The 15,789-nt window shown below is 32.9% G+C and overlaps 2 long non-coding RNA genes across 8 annotated transcripts; both read left to right on the top strand.

Annotated features, from left to right (window-relative positions):
* Nucleotides 1–10,058: 10,058 nt before the first annotated feature.
* On the top strand, nucleotides 10,059–12,429 carry LOC140183900 (uncharacterized). 2 transcript variants are annotated; one of them, XR_011880430.1, is made up of 4 exons: nucleotides 10,059–10,237; nucleotides 10,328–10,377; nucleotides 10,471–10,599; nucleotides 12,102–12,429. It is a non-coding gene; the product is annotated as an uncharacterized lncRNA (long non-coding RNA). The 2 variants fall into 2 exon arrangements; XR_011880431.1 differs by having other exon boundaries at nucleotides 10,328–10,382.
* A 2,340-nt stretch (nucleotides 12,430–14,769) lies between these two features.
* On the top strand, nucleotides 14,770–15,788 carry LOC140183899 (uncharacterized). 6 transcript variants are annotated; one of them, XR_011880427.1, is made up of 4 exons: nucleotides 14,770–14,830; nucleotides 14,938–15,036; nucleotides 15,296–15,415; nucleotides 15,592–15,788. It is a non-coding gene; the product is annotated as an uncharacterized lncRNA (long non-coding RNA). The 6 variants fall into 6 exon arrangements; XR_011880425.1 differs by having other exon boundaries at nucleotides 14,938–15,415; XR_011880424.1 differs by lacking the exon at nucleotides 14,770–14,830 and having other exon boundaries at nucleotides 14,846–15,036.
* The last annotated feature ends 1 nt before the right edge of the window (nucleotide 15,789 follows it).

Genomic DNA, 15,789 nt, shown 5'->3' with positions numbered 1-15,789 from the left:
AAAAAACACTTAACCTACCTATATCAATAGATAATACACCATGTTGGTCCATTTCTAAAACCTAATTTTGCAGGTAAACCTTTAAAATGTTGACATATTTATTATTACAAATAAACGAAATTAACTCTATATCAAAATTGTTATTTTTATCACACACAAATCATCTTTAACTCGAGTTTGACAAAGTGTTTTGGAAAAGTATTTATATTTTTTAAAATTATAAATGCTTTATTTCATATTTAATAAATAAAGAGATAAGTATGGTTTTGGTTCCAAAAATTTTGCGCTAGAATCGAATTCGTCTCTCTTCTAATTTTTGATTTAGAATCGTCCTTAATGTTTTTTTTTTGTATTAAAATCGTCCTTTTAATTTTTTTGGACTAAAATACCTTCACCACTACCAACACAATTACCTCTTCCACCACCACCACCAACACTACCGCCACAACCACCGCCACAACCAGCACCACCAACACCACCAACACAACCACCACCACCACCAACACAAACACCACCACCAACCAACACCACCACTAAATTCAGAAATCAACAAAACCAACAATTCAGAAATCAAATCAGATTCAACAAGAACAAAACCAACAATGATTCAACAAATCAAATCAGATTCAACAAATCAAGAAGCAGAAGAAGCAGAAGGCGAAGTAGAAACAGAGATCCAAGAAGCAGAGGCGGCGAAGAGCAGCAAAGCGGAAGCCGACGACGACGAGGAGGTCACGGCGGCGACGACGAGGAGGGCGAGGCGCGAGGGCACGGCGACGACGCGAGGGCGAGGCGGTGACGACGAGGGCGAGGAGCGGCATCGGCGAGGAGCGGGGCGGCGACGACCCCTTCTCTCCCCCTCCTCCCTGTTTCTCGGCCCCCCTTTCTTTCTCTCCCCACCCCCCGCTTCTCTGTATCCCTTTCTCTCCTTTCTTTCGGTGACGGTGACGGTGACGGCGACGACAGCTCCAAGCTTCGTCGGCGCCGGCGCCGTCCCCTCCCCCTCTTCCCTCCCCTCCCCTCCCCTCGTATACCCCCCCCCCCAAAAATGCGTTTTCTTCCCCCCGCCCCCTTCCAACATGCGTTACACGCGGTTTTTTTTATTTTATAATTTTTATTATTAAAATAGGAATAGGGGTAGTTTAGAAATAATATAAAAAATTTTATTAAAAATGATGATTTTAATACGAAAAAAAACATTAAGAACGATTCTAAATCGAAAATTAGAAGAGGGACGAATTCAATTCTAGCGCAAAACTTTTGAGACCAAAACCATACTTATCCCATAAATAAAAAAAGTTATGGACTTCAAAAATTTAAAAGTACTAAAAGAAATACTTTCTAAAGAAATCAAAAGATTTTATTTATTTTCATTATGATCATTTTAAATTTTAAAAAGTATTTTATTAAATAAAATTATTGTTAGATCACCGAAAAAACTATAATTATTGTTGTTTGTATTTATTTATTTAAAACTACTTTTAATATGATTTATTAAACATAAGCGTTACAAATTTTAAAAAAGTTATTTTTTAGAAAACCAATTTAATAAATTACTAATAAAAAATAAAATTTGTATCAAAGCAAATTTTAATGGATAGAAATTAATTTTTTATTCATAGATGAATTTATTAACCTTCTCAATTTTTATTAATAAGCATAATAATTTAATCTCAAAATTAGATAGTGTTTATTACTGTTCTACTCCAAATATGTACCTCTCTTTGTTTTTGTTTTTGTTAAGCTCCCAATTAAGATTGTTTGATTTTAAAGAAAAGGCAAATACTATAGTCTAGAAGGAAAATTTTTTCTACACATATAAAAGACACGTGTAAAAAAATGAGGTTGTTATAGTAGTACAGTTGTCTAATAAAAAATTATAGAATGTGATGTGTGACTTCATTTAAAAAGGACAAACACTGTGTGTATTGCAGGAGTGGAATATATGAATAGTGATGATTAGTAAAAGGGAGATTCTATTATGCTGAATCCATTTCCTTTCTTTACATGCTGATGACAAATGGAGTGGCTACCGCAATGACACGCGTTGAGAGAGACTGCCCAGGAAAGCTAGCTTTCTGCTTTGCAACAGAGTATGGGTCCCACACACTTTTATTTGTCGGTTACTTTTCAGGTGTTTATGTTTCTAACTTTGGATTAAGTAAGGTGTTAATTATTTTTGTAATTAAGGTTAGTAGTTGTTGCAAAAATGTGATGGGTTATTTTACAAAAAAAGGGGTTTGAGTTTAGCCAAAAAAGGCCTTTGTCTTATTACTAATAATGGATGAACGGCGGACTAAGCACGGCAATACCTGGAACACTCAACTCAACGACGGTGACGGTGCAGGCCTCCACGGCAGACCGTGAAATCCTCAGGCGACCAGAGTGGGATCACCGTCGGGGTCAGCACATGGGCGACGCGCGACAAACAGCCGTTTGACACGTTCCGGCGGTGGACGAAGAAGGCTTCTTCAGGTTCGGCAGCGTGGAAGATGTGAGGACCTAGTCACTACCTGACAAATGACACCTCCGTAGAAGCTAGGGTTTTCTTTGTCATTTAGGATATCCCTTTCTTGACCCTCTACTAAGATTTCGTTTTCTATTTCTTAGTATTGTTGCCTCCTCCTTTTTTTTTTTTTTTTTAAAAAAATCCACTTCAACAAAATTAGAGAAATTACAATCAACATTCTGATATCCTTTGTTTTTGTTATAGGCCATACTATGTATAGCAATAATTTTTACTGATTATTTAATTTTATGATTATTTATTTTCATAGCCTTCGTATTTTTATTCTAATTTATTTTTATAATATTTTTTTTATTTTTTTCCCCCTCATATTTATGTTTTTTATTTTTATTTGTATTTTCATTCACTTATTTATGTTAATTGAAATTATTAATAATTTAGAAAAAATAAAAATTATAAATGTAGTAATAAGAAAACCGAGTAATAAAATAACCGGAAGTACCGTACTCTCTACGATACAAATAAATAAAGGTGATTGTTATTGACAATTTATTTTTAAAAAATGCTCTTTAATTTTGTAAAAAAAAAAAATTAACACTTCATTTTCAATTCAAAAATTATATTATCACTATCTTTTATCTTGCCAATAAATATAGTCACAATTTTAATTATTAAATTATACATTATTATAGACTTTTTATTTATGATATTTTTATTTAAGACTTTTCAGCAAAACAAAAAATTTTGTAACATGATAAATATACCTCTTTTTTTTTTTGAGTCAATCTAATCCAATCTTTTTTTTGGTGGTCTTACAATCCACTATTAGTAATAAGACAAAGGCTTTTTTTTTTGCTAAACCCAAACTCTTTTTTTGTAAAATAACCCATCACATTTTTGCAACAACTACCAACCTTAATTACAAAAAAAATTAACACCTTACCTAATCCAACGTTAGAAACATAAACACCTGAAAAGTAACCGATAAATAAAAGTGTGTGAGACCCATATTCTGTTGCAAAGCAGAAAACTAGCTTTCCTGGGCAGTCTCTCTCAACGCGTGTCATTGCAGCAGCCACTCCATTTATCATCAGCATGTAAAGAAGGGAAATGGGTTCAGCATAGTAGAATCTCCCTTAGTAAAATCATTTTGCTGTGTAAGTAAAAATAATTAAATTAGGATTATTATGTTAATATAAGGGATAAGTATTATTTTGGTCTCTAACGTTGAGGGTCAGAATCGAAATTGTCCCTGGTATAATTTTGAATTTAAAATCATTTTTAATGTTACATTTCATTTTAAAATCGTCTTTCTTAATAATTTTTTTTTAAATGACAAAAATACCCCCTTTTTTTTCACCATTTCATTCTTCTTCTTTTTCCAGAATAACAAATTCTTTTTCCGTTAACAAATTCTTGTTGCCATTAACACACTCAAGATTCAGCCATTCAACCTTCTTCCTCTTGGTATCTCACTTCATTCATTCATTTTGTTTCAATCACACTCATATTCATTATTGGTATCTCACTTTTACTCTGCAATCTGCATGTTCTAAATTAAAGGACTCCATAATTCAGAAATCAAAAACAATAACAAAATAAAAAACAACAAAAAGCAATAGCAATTCAGAAATCAAAACAATAACAAAACCAACAATAAAAATTAGGAAATTATGGATTAAGATGAACAAATTCACCATTCAAATCCAGATTCAACAAATCAAAATCAGATTCAACAAATCAAAACACAATAATGATAAAATCAGAAAATAACAAATTAAAATCAGAAGATGCAGACCCATAAGCAGAAGATGCAGAAGCAGAAGCAAAAAGTAGAAAACGAAGTAGAAGATGCAGAAGCAGAAGCACTCAAGCAGATCCAAAAGAAGCAGGAGACGAAACAGAAACAGAGATCGAAGCAAGAAGCAGAAGCAGCCAGGCGGCGAGGAGCAGCGGTGCAGAAGCCGAGTCTTTCTCCCTGGCTCGCGACAGCGACGGTGACGGCAGCTCCAAGCTTCGCCGGCGCCGTCCCCCTCTCCCTTTCTCCTTTTCCTTTCTTCCTCCCCCACCCCCCGCGTCCTTTCCCCTTTCCTCCTCGTGTCTCCCCTCCCCTCTCGTGTCTTTTCTTTTCTTTTATTTTATATATTTTTATTTGAAAAAACTATTTATAAAAAAGGGTAGTTTTGTCATTTACAAAAAATATATTAGAAATGACGATTTTAAAATGAAAGGTAGCATTAAGGATGATTTTAAATCCAAAATTACACCAAAAACGATTTCAATTCTGACTCTCAATGTTAGGGACCAAAATAATACTTATCTTTTAATATAATGAGTCTATAATTAATGGTTGGATTTTTTACTTTGTAGGCCAAGTTTCATATATATTAGTACCAATGTGAGTTAAACATCCAAATGTCGAGGAAGTTGAAAATTTGTGTCATAGAGCGGACATACACGGACATAGGAAGTGGAATATAGGGTTGGGCCTTATAAGTGGTGAAGAAGTTGATTACATATTCTTTTTTGGGTGGGCCAGAAGTTAATGAATAGGGTTATATGTAAACAAATAAAACGAAGACTAGTAAACCAACTTGAGTTGGTCGGATGGTTAGTTCATTCATTTGTTTAAGTAAATGTCGGGAATTCAAATCTTACTTTGTGCATGTAGTAACCTATTGGCCAGCGGTAAACCCTTAAATGGAGTTCAGATCCGTAATGGATTAGTCTTTAACTTGTCGAGTTGGAGAATATAACCTATTAAAGTTTAATGGATTTGTGTTAGATTAGTTCGGATAATTGGATACTCATTTAAAAATAAAATTTATAAAAAATTTGAAACAAAATTAAAAAATATTCTAAATACTACAAATATGTAATAATAATAATACATTATCAATTTAAACTTAAATAACTATCATAATTTAGAATAATTTTGAATTAATAAATAAAAATGCATATATTATTAGATTTTATTTTTTAATTAATATTAAACTAATTAACTGTCTGCAATCCTAAAAATCTAAAACTAATACCCTAACCAATTAAGGTCGGATTTAATTGGATCTGAGTCGATTGCATCCGACTACCCATTAAATTTACAAATAATATAATCGAATTGGATTAATTTTAAATGGATAACTGGATTACCTGTATCCGTGAACATCCCTGACAACAAGTAAGATGACGAGAAATTTAAATATATTAAGGGCAAGTGATTAACAATTCTTTAGTTATCATGAACTTGCAAAACTATTAGTTGAAGGCATTTGATAATGTTTATAGTGTCTGATGATGATTTTTTTAATAGAAGAGAAGTAAGAGGTTAACTTAATGAGATATGTCTTCGTGGTTGAAAATTGAGATTGTGTTGTTAGGGTTTTGCTTTGTGTTTGATTATATATTTGTTAATAATATGTAGATAGTTTATGGTGTAAATTTTTTTCTAATCGATATGATTAAATTGTAATTGGATTAGTTAATTGGGATAAACATTATATTGGTCATATTTAATGATAGACATGAATAATAATTTTATTTTGGAGATATTATAGATTTGTTCAAATATATTTTATATTATGTAAAATTAAGAAAGGTGCAAAATAGAACAATAAATTATTAATTGAGTAATAAAATTTATCATTATCATTTCTAATATAAATGACGATTATAATTATGATTATGCTTATCATTATTATTAGTAATGATAATGATAAATTTTATTACTCAATTAATAATTTATTAATAATCATGATCATTATTATTTGTGACAAATTGCAAAATAATAATTTTGAATTTGAAATTCTATTTTTTAAAATAGAAAATCTAAATACATTGTTTAGAATTGAATTGAGCCTAAAGTGAAATTTGAATAAAATGATCATGACCCTCGTATCAGTAGAGAGATCATTCCTAGTTTTTTTTTTCTTTTTTTGTTAGATGACTTCCCCTAATTTTTTTAATAGGCTAAATCACTACTTGTGTTTATTGTAATAAAAGTCTAAGCTCAAAACATAATAACATTTTAAAAAAATATTAGTTAATCCTCTTCCAAAAATTTAGCAAATCATAATCTCTCTTTAATTATTATACTAACTATCTATTGATAATGTCTGTTAGCACTAAAGTAAAACGATATCATTACCTGCAACACTGTTATTCTAGATTGTATTGGGTCTTGTAGTTCTAATGATTGTCTCCCATCATGTCTCATACATAACATCATACCACTCTCATATCACGACAAGTGGCATCTACATGTGTAAAAAAAATATTTGTTCTACACCATAGCACTCGCCATTTTTTTAATCTCCTCTCTTCAATTTTAACATAATCAAAGGGTCACAAGAAGTTAGCGCATGAATTGAAATTGCATATTACATGATACAAGAGCTAAGTTATATATAGAAATATTACAAACTAACTTCATAAATATTTATCTACTAACTATTAACCACTACCAACTACTTATTATTACTCTAATATTCTTCTTCAAACTCAAGTGGTAACTTGAACTAGAAATTTATTTAAAACAATGACATAAAGAAAAACTGCAGAAAACAAACAAAACTGAGTGCAGACAAAACTGGTAGAAAGAAGCGCAGATAAAACTGTTGGAAGAAAATACAAATAAAACTACTAGAAGAGTACAAATAGAACCGTCAGAGGAGCATAAACAGAACTGTCGAAACAAAAAACGTAGACTAAACTACTAGAAAGAAGCACAAACGAACCTGCCAAAAGAGTAATGAACTACAGAAAAGATGAAAAACAGTTGTAGAGATGGAAAACTATCGGAAAAAGGTCGAAGAGATGACAAACTTAAAAATGTGAAAACAACAAGATCGAAGCAGAAATCGCAAAAACAAAAGACAAAATAAAAAAGAGAACACCAAAAAACCTTAGGAGAGGTCCTACAAAAGGCATCGCGTCAACAGTAAAGTAGCATTGCCACGTCAGTATCACTTGACACGTGGTAGCATCGTAATGGAGGAGAGAGCCACGTCATCATACTGATGTGCCCTAGTCAACGCATGGGTCAACGCAAAATTGGGTCGGGTGAATGCGCAAGCCGTTGAACGGGTTGGGTGTGGTCAACCGAATCAAGAGGATGGATTGTATCTGGACTATTGATCTTAGCATTCGAAACGAGCAGTCCAGATTGAATATGAAAAATTGAGGATGATTGATGGGCCGCGGGACATTGACCAGTGCGTGGAGGCACATCCGGCGGCCAATGGTGGTAGGACTTTGTTGGTTGAACTTGGCATGGTAAGATGAAGACCATATCAAGGATGGTGACTCAAATACAGTGTCAAAACATGAAAGAACAAGTCGGAAAAAGTCTCAGCTAAAACCAATCAATGGAGGTAGATAGGAACTTGTGACGGCATGTGACAACGCGTGACTTGGCTGACGGCGACAAGGTTTGATTTGTTGCACTCGCAACAGAGAGACGAATACAATGGTGGAGTTGGTTATGCATAATAACATCGGAAAGAGGGAAAAAAACTCGGATGAAAGGAAGGAGGATGAAGTTTGGCTCGTTCAACTCGGGACGATACAATGAAGAGGAAGGGCTAGACTTTGTGGTGAGAAAACATCAATACAGTAGCAAAAGAGAAGGAAAAGGAGGTGAAGCAAAAAAGGATTCGATGGTGAAGAAAAAATTGATATTTCACTAGAAAAGAGAAAATAACTTGAGCTCTTCAAAGAAGATACCATGACCCTGGTACCATGTTAGAACTCAAGAAAGGGGATTAAGGAAGTAGATTGTATATATTGAAGTTGCATGATACAAGAGCTAAGCTTTATATCGAGATATTACAAACTAACACAAGAGCTAAGTTATATATAGATATATTATAAATTAATCTCATAAATATTAATCTTCTGAGTAATTAACTGCTAATTATTTTTCATATGATAGGCGAAGTTGTGTAATACACTAATATGAGTATAAACTGATATATTCTGCAAGTGTGATGACAGTGAGTCAAGTAATACAAATCGTGGATATCAATTTGTATCTAAAAATTCGTGACTTATTGATGTAAGGTTAAAACTAATAAGAAACAAAGAAAATCAAATCATAAAACTAGCAAAAACTAGCAAACAAACCAAAAATCAAGCTATTCACAATATTAGTATATATACAATAACCAATAACAAGGCACACATTTGCAATTCTCTGACAACGGTGCCAAAAACTTAATGTAGGGTTAATGTCGGTTAAGAATTTTCACAAAATAATTCCGTTGATAGTATAGATCTAAACCGACAAACAACCCTCAACCAAAATTTAATTTGTTTGTCACTTAAGCCAAACCCAATAAAAACCAAGAGTATTTAAATTTCGGGTCGTCTCTCAAGAAATTGTAGAGAAGTGTGCATATTATTGGTTATGGGGTATATTTTGGGGTTTTGGGTTTGATAAACAAGAAATATAAATTGCAAGAAAATAAAGAAAACTCAAATGGTAAAAAAGTCTTGACAAGGGTTAATGGTTAAGGTTCATTATCCTTGTCACTAACCACAACATGATAATTACAAGGATCATTCCCACTTTGTCATTCCCAAAATTAGAGGAAAGTCAAGTGAGCTTAATTGATCCTAGTCCATAAGTCCTAGCCACTCACTAAGTAATTTAGTAACAACTAGAGTCAATAGAAACAAATTATCAATCACTTGGACATTAGTAACTCAAAGTTACCCAAGTTACCAACCCAAGTCAAGAACACAAAAATCTACTCTAAAATCTAACCAAGCATTTTATCAAATACTTGGAAGGCATAAAAGGAAAGCATAGTAAATTAACAAGAAATATAAAATCTACAACTACCCAATGTAAGAAAATAATAATAACAACTAGATTAAACAACAATAAACAAAGAAACATCAAATTGCATTAATAAAAATTAAAATTAACAAAGAGTTCATAAACATAAAAACAACAAAATAGAAGAAATAATAAGTAAAATTAAAGAATAAAGGTGTAAAAACAATAAATTGCAAGAAAATGTAAATGAAAACAAGAATTAAATCTAAATCTAAGAGGAACCTATCCTAATCTAACCTAATTCTAGAGAGAAGAGAGAGCTTCTCTCTCTAGAATATAACGTAAAGCATGTTCCTATTCTACTCCTAATTGCTCTTCCCTTGATCTTCCTTGAATTTGGCCTCTAATAGCTTCAGAAATGAGTTGGATTTGGGGATGGATGGCTCAGAAATTGCCCCCAACGTATTCATTTTAAGTTGGTCAAGTGCTGCCTGTCACGCGTACGTATGGGCCACATATACGCGTCACCTGGCAGATTTTCTTCATACGCGCACGCGTGGGCCACGTATGTAAACCCCGGTTAAATTAGTAGATAATTAGTCAATAAATTAGTTTTTAATAAGGAGGATTAGAAATGTGAATATTATATTACTTTAGGGTAGAGCTCATCGAAACAAGAATTTTGACACTAATTTCAAAGAAAACGGTCCAAAATTAGACCGAAAGGACCGAACCAGTTGAACCGGATCCAAACCAGACTGTCGGTCCAACCGGACCAGCCCTTTTAAGTGAACCCAAGCCCTTCGTCCCCTTCATTCCAACAGAAACGAAGCTTTCAGCTTCCAGGGGAGGGAAGAATGAAAACTTCACCGAAACCCTTATGTTACTTTCCAAATCCCATAACTTCTCCGTCCGAGCTCCGATTGCTGCACCGTTTGTGGCCACGCGTCCATCACGTCGAGCTCTACATTTCTACTGAAACAATTTTACTGGTAACTTGTTTAATCACTCTAAGCCCTCTTTTCCCCAAATTTTCGAATTTTAATGGGAAGGTTGAATTTCTTTGATTTCTGATGTTTTAGGATCCAATTAGCTTGAGAAAAACGTTCACTCTTGCTTATGTGAAGCTTGGGTAAGGTGAAGATACGATAATTCTATTTTATTTTCATTGAATTTGAGCTTTGAGTATTAAATTGGATATATATGTGTTATGAATGTGTATTAGGTTGTGAATAAATAATTGGAGCTTGAAAATGTGAATACTGAAACTTGGAGGAAGCGGATTAGTTGAGTTTTGAGGGGCTACCTTGGTTTTGAATAAATAGTTTTGGTCATTACGTGGAAATTGGCCAAGGTATGATTTAGGTTTCTTGCATTTAATATATAATGTTCTGTAAAAACTTAGGCTAGATGACCATAGGATAAGTTGGAATGCAGGTGTATGTTTAATGTTTAGTAATTTGTCGATGAATATATTTGGTTGAAGTTTATTGGATAATTAGTTATTAATTTTGGATGGTGAATGTTGTTATGTTAATTTGGAGAGAATTATGGTTGAATGTTATTGTTGATGAACATGGTTGGTTTGGTGCTTGTTGATTAACTAATGATTTGGTGAATTATTGATTTGAGGTATAACTATTGTGGAGGTTGTTGTGATAACGAGGTATTTTGTGTTAGAATCCTAGGATTAGTGAACTATGATCCTTAGTTGAATTTTGGTTGTTGGATTTGAATATTGTATGAGTATAATTGTTGATCTAAGGTAGATTTATTATGGTGACTGTTATGATGATGAGGAAGGGTATGTTGAATTGAAAAGAAAGCAGGTTTGGACCCGAAAAGGGTGGCAAAGTCCGAGTTTTAGAGGAGATGCTACCGAAATTTTATAAAAATTAGAGATTTTGTTTATATGATTATTTAAAAAGATTTATATTCAAAGGTTATATGGTTTGATTTAGAGTTATTAAGAAAATGAGCATGTTTTAAGTTTGATTCGTTTAGAAAAGAATGAATTATGTTTTGAATTGGAACTATTGATGGACAGAATGGGACGTATGATAATGAAGGATAAGGATTGAATATGATTCACGTATAATGATGAATGAGATGCGATTGAGAATGATGTGGATGTTGATGAATTATAATTGAATTATTTATATGGCTTATGAATTTGAATAATCTGAGATACGAGATTCCCTTGATCAAGTGCCGTGGCTTGCCACCACGTGTACCAGGTTGAAAACTCGATACTCTGTTGACCCTACGACGTAAGTGTGACCGGACACTATATAAATTCCCGAGAATGTTACCCCCATTGAGCAATATTGATTATTTGAGAAAAAGCTATGCATAGACTCTTGGAGATGCACGTCGGGGGACAGTCTAAGGACAATTCAGACTTGTCGGGTTGGCTGGATAACCGACAGATGAGCCTCATCAGCCATAGGACAGGCATGCATCATATACATATTACTTGAATTACTTGCTTGTGCTTTAATTGGGTATGCCTATATGTACTTGCCATGCTAAATGTATATTTGTTACCTATAATAACTGTAACCTTTTTGTGTTTGCCTTATCTGTCTATTTGTCTGTGAAAATGCATGAAGGAGTTGGAGGTACGGAGGAATGGCAGTATGGGACTTAGATTTAAGGTTAAGTTAAGTTAGGATTAAATATTTTTAGAAAAACACCTTTTATGGCTTCTGTTTAATATTTTATGCTCTATAATCTAAGTGTCGGCGTTCTAGGATTGCCTCTGGCATTCCCAAGACCTTATATATTATGTGTGTGGCACCTTTACCATACTGAGAACCTCTGGTTCTTATTCCATACTATGTTGTTGTTTTTCAGATGCAGGTCGAGAGGCATCTCGTTAGGCGTCTGGACCTTTAAAGCGGAGTGGTTACAGGGTTATTTTGTTATGCTATGATGTGTATATATGTACTTGGTTTTCTCTCCGCATAACTTGTTCTTTTGATCCTCCTAGAGGTTTATGGAGAGGCAAGATTGTGTATATGTACTTTTGGATTTTGGGATATGTATGTATATATGTGTAAATATTCTCCGGCCAGTTTTGACTTCACAGGCTGAGTTAGGAGCTTGTTATTTTGTTTCTTTGGCACTCTATTCCTACTTCTGTTATCTTATGTTTAATAATTATGATTTTCTTAGCACGTAAGTTAACTCGTACCTTGAGCGTTGCACTTTTATTTCGCGATTTTTGTTTCCTCTTTTCTTCAAGACTCCTAACATATTATAATTCTTCTGCTATTATATGTACTCATTTTATTTTAGAGGTCGTAATACCACACCACCTCTGTTTTACAGCTTAAGCGTAAAGCTTAGTGTGGTAGGGTGTTACAACGTACACGCGTCGCCATGAATTTTGCAAATCCTCATTTCTTCATGAGCTCTCCACTTTGCATACTTTTTTTTCCATTTCTTTCAGGCCATTATTGCCTTCAAAACCTTAAATCACTAAAACAAACATATCAAGGTATCAAATGGGAGAAAAGTGAATTAAATTTAGCACTTTAAAAGCTTAAAAAACATGTTTTCAATTATTAAGCACAAATTAAGAAGAATTACAAAACCATGCTATTTTAATGAATAAATATAAAAAAAGTTGATAAAATCCACCAAATTCAATACAAAATAAACCATAAAATTATGGTTTGTCACTTACTATTTTTATAAATTACAAATTTTTTTAAATTAAAAATTGAAATTATGACTCACAATTTCTAATTATCTTTTTCAGATTTTGTCCTATGACTCATGATTTATAGTTACTTTTTTTCAATTTTTTTGTCTTTTTTAAAATTATTATTCACAATTTTTTCTTATTTTTAATATCTCCACATCAAGTATTACACCAAATCATCATAACATCAATGAAATCACCAATAATAGTTCAATATAAAAAAAGAGAAATTCTCCACATACAAGTGTTTTTTCATACAAGTCATACAAGTCATTTATTTCTTCTTTTTCTTCTTCGTTTTTGAAGTGTTTCATCTTCATCGTCGTGTTTCTCCTCGTTCTTCTTGACTGCACGTTTTTCATCTTCTTCCTCCTCATCTTTTGCACCTTCTTCTTCTTCTTGCTGCACGTTCTTCTTCCTCTTTCTCTTCTTCTTCTTTTCTTTCGTTTCTTGCCTTCTCTTTCTCCTTCTTCATTTACGTGCTTTTCTCTCTGTTTTCTTTCTTCGTTATTCTCGATTTCCATTATTTTTTGACATCAAGCTCTGAAATCGTTTTTGAAGAAGAAGAAGCAGCAGAAGATGAGGAGGAGAAAGAGAAAGAGTTCTGAATTATGCATAAGGTGCACTTCAACAAATTTTGGGTGTATTTCTTAAATCCTTTGGGTGTATTTTCGTAATCCTTTGGGTGTATTTTTGTAATCCTTTGGGTGTATTCCTGTAACCGTTTGGGTGTATTTCTGTAATCGTTTGGGTGTATTTCTGAATTTTCATTATCTTCAAAACGATCTCAAAGCTTGATTTCTGAAACTATGAAAATCGAAAAAAAAAACGAAGCAAGATTACCAGTGATAAACGCAGATAAAACAACGAATAAAAAGGCAAAGAGAGAACGCACGAAGGAGATCAAATTTGACAAGAAACTCGTTTTCATGGAGGAAGAAGAAGAAGAGTAAGAGAAGAAGAAGGAGAAGAAGAAGAAGGAAGAGGAGGAGGAGAAGGAGGAACGCGAAGTACGCCATGGAAATCGTATATGAGTCGGCGTGTTTTTTGTTAAGTTTCTTCCAACTTGTATGACTTGTAAACCAAATGACCTGTATGTGTAGCACTCCTCATAAAAAAAATCAGCTACTATTAACTACTACTAACTCCTAACTACTTATTATTACTCTAACAAATCAAATTTATTGTGACCATATACGGTACAAAAGTTAAAATAGAATAAAATTTCAACAACTAATCAAACAGATCGTCTACAGATTCTTCAAACTTTTAAATTACTAATACGAATTTAGCATGCAAATAAGTTAATATTATAAGGTATGAAAATTAGATTAATTTAAGAAAAATGTTAGATAATTAATATTTTAAACTAATATTAGCCAAATTTTTATATTTAATAGTAATTATGTTTGGTATATACTAAAATCAGATACTAAAATTAGTGATTAATATAAAATATATATTAACATACAAAATACATATTAAAAATAAATTAAATTACACATATATTTATATAAACACATAATGACTAACTTTAATGCTTTATATATATATATATATATTAGAAGTCTTCATATAGTATGAAAATTAGAAGTCTTCATATATATGTTTAGCATATACTTGGCAATTGGTATGGTAGATTATCTGTCACTAAAGTGTGAACTGCATCGTATTTGTATATGGATATGGATAGTCAAAAGTCAAAACCACTAATAAGTTGTAAATAGCCATGATTTTCACAAAATTGTCTTATCCATGGCACGTGTTGTGACTATAAAAATGAAAACCAGGTATTAGTCAAGGCTCGTCTATGCAGGCAATGCAGGTCACTATCACCTTCTCCATGTTGCTATGATGAATGAAATTGCTCTAATCAGTAATCCTAATTTCATGAAAAAGTTTTAAGTTGTTTTGCTTGCATTTACATCTTATAAAAACTAGTCTAGTAATATACTTAATGCCTAACAAAGAATTTCATTGCAGTGAATTCATTATGACCTGGTGATGGTGGATTGGTGGTAAACCCTTCCATTCCTCAGCCTCAGAAGTACCACGATTTCGCTGACAAACGCACTTTCTTCGGTATTATTTTTATTTTCTACAATTCAACTTCACACCAACTTAATAAATTGAATGTCACCTTAACTAACTATATGGCCTGTTCAAATTTGCATCATGCATTGTCATACCTCTAATGGCTTATTTGTTGCCTCCAACCTACACTCATTCATCGTTTTGGCTCTTGGCTTCAGGTTTGGAATTCTGATGTAATAGTACAATCAATACTCGTTTACAAATATCATCTTCCAATTTTAATCTTTTGCATGATTTTATCCTCTAGCTATGGCTCAAGAGAGCACGGACAGGGCATATTGTGAGTGGTCACACGCTTATGCACTTGTCTGCTGCAATGGTTCCTGTCATCACAACATTCATGCTTGCAAAGAGGAGGCCTTTGCATGTATGTAACACTCAAATCCTTCATGTATAATGTTCAACGAATTTGAATTATGTATTGTACTTCCTTCTTTGATTGCTAAATATCTGATATGATCATCATTTTCATCATCTGAATTGCTATTTGCTAATTAATATTGAGTATAATAATTTGATTAATATGGCTGTGGCCATATGCAGGCAAAATCTGTTTAACGCATGCAGCATTTCCTGGACGATGTGGAGCGAAGCCATATTTTCTCTCTTGCAGAACTATAGCAACTAATAAAAGTTCATAGTAACATATTTATTAATGGAACCAATAAGTAAAGGATGATGCTAACATCCATGATAATGTAAATTATAACTGTTGCTTTGTTTCCTTCTTGTTGCCAAGAT

The sequence above is a fragment of the Arachis hypogaea genome, chromosome 3, assembly GCF_003086295.3.
Source record: "Arachis hypogaea cultivar Tifrunner chromosome 3, arahy.Tifrunner.gnm2.J5K5, whole genome shotgun sequence".
Classification (NCBI taxonomy): Eukaryota; Viridiplantae; Streptophyta; class Magnoliopsida; order Fabales; family Fabaceae; genus Arachis; species Arachis hypogaea.
This window is presented reverse-complemented; position numbering and strand designations above follow the sequence as displayed.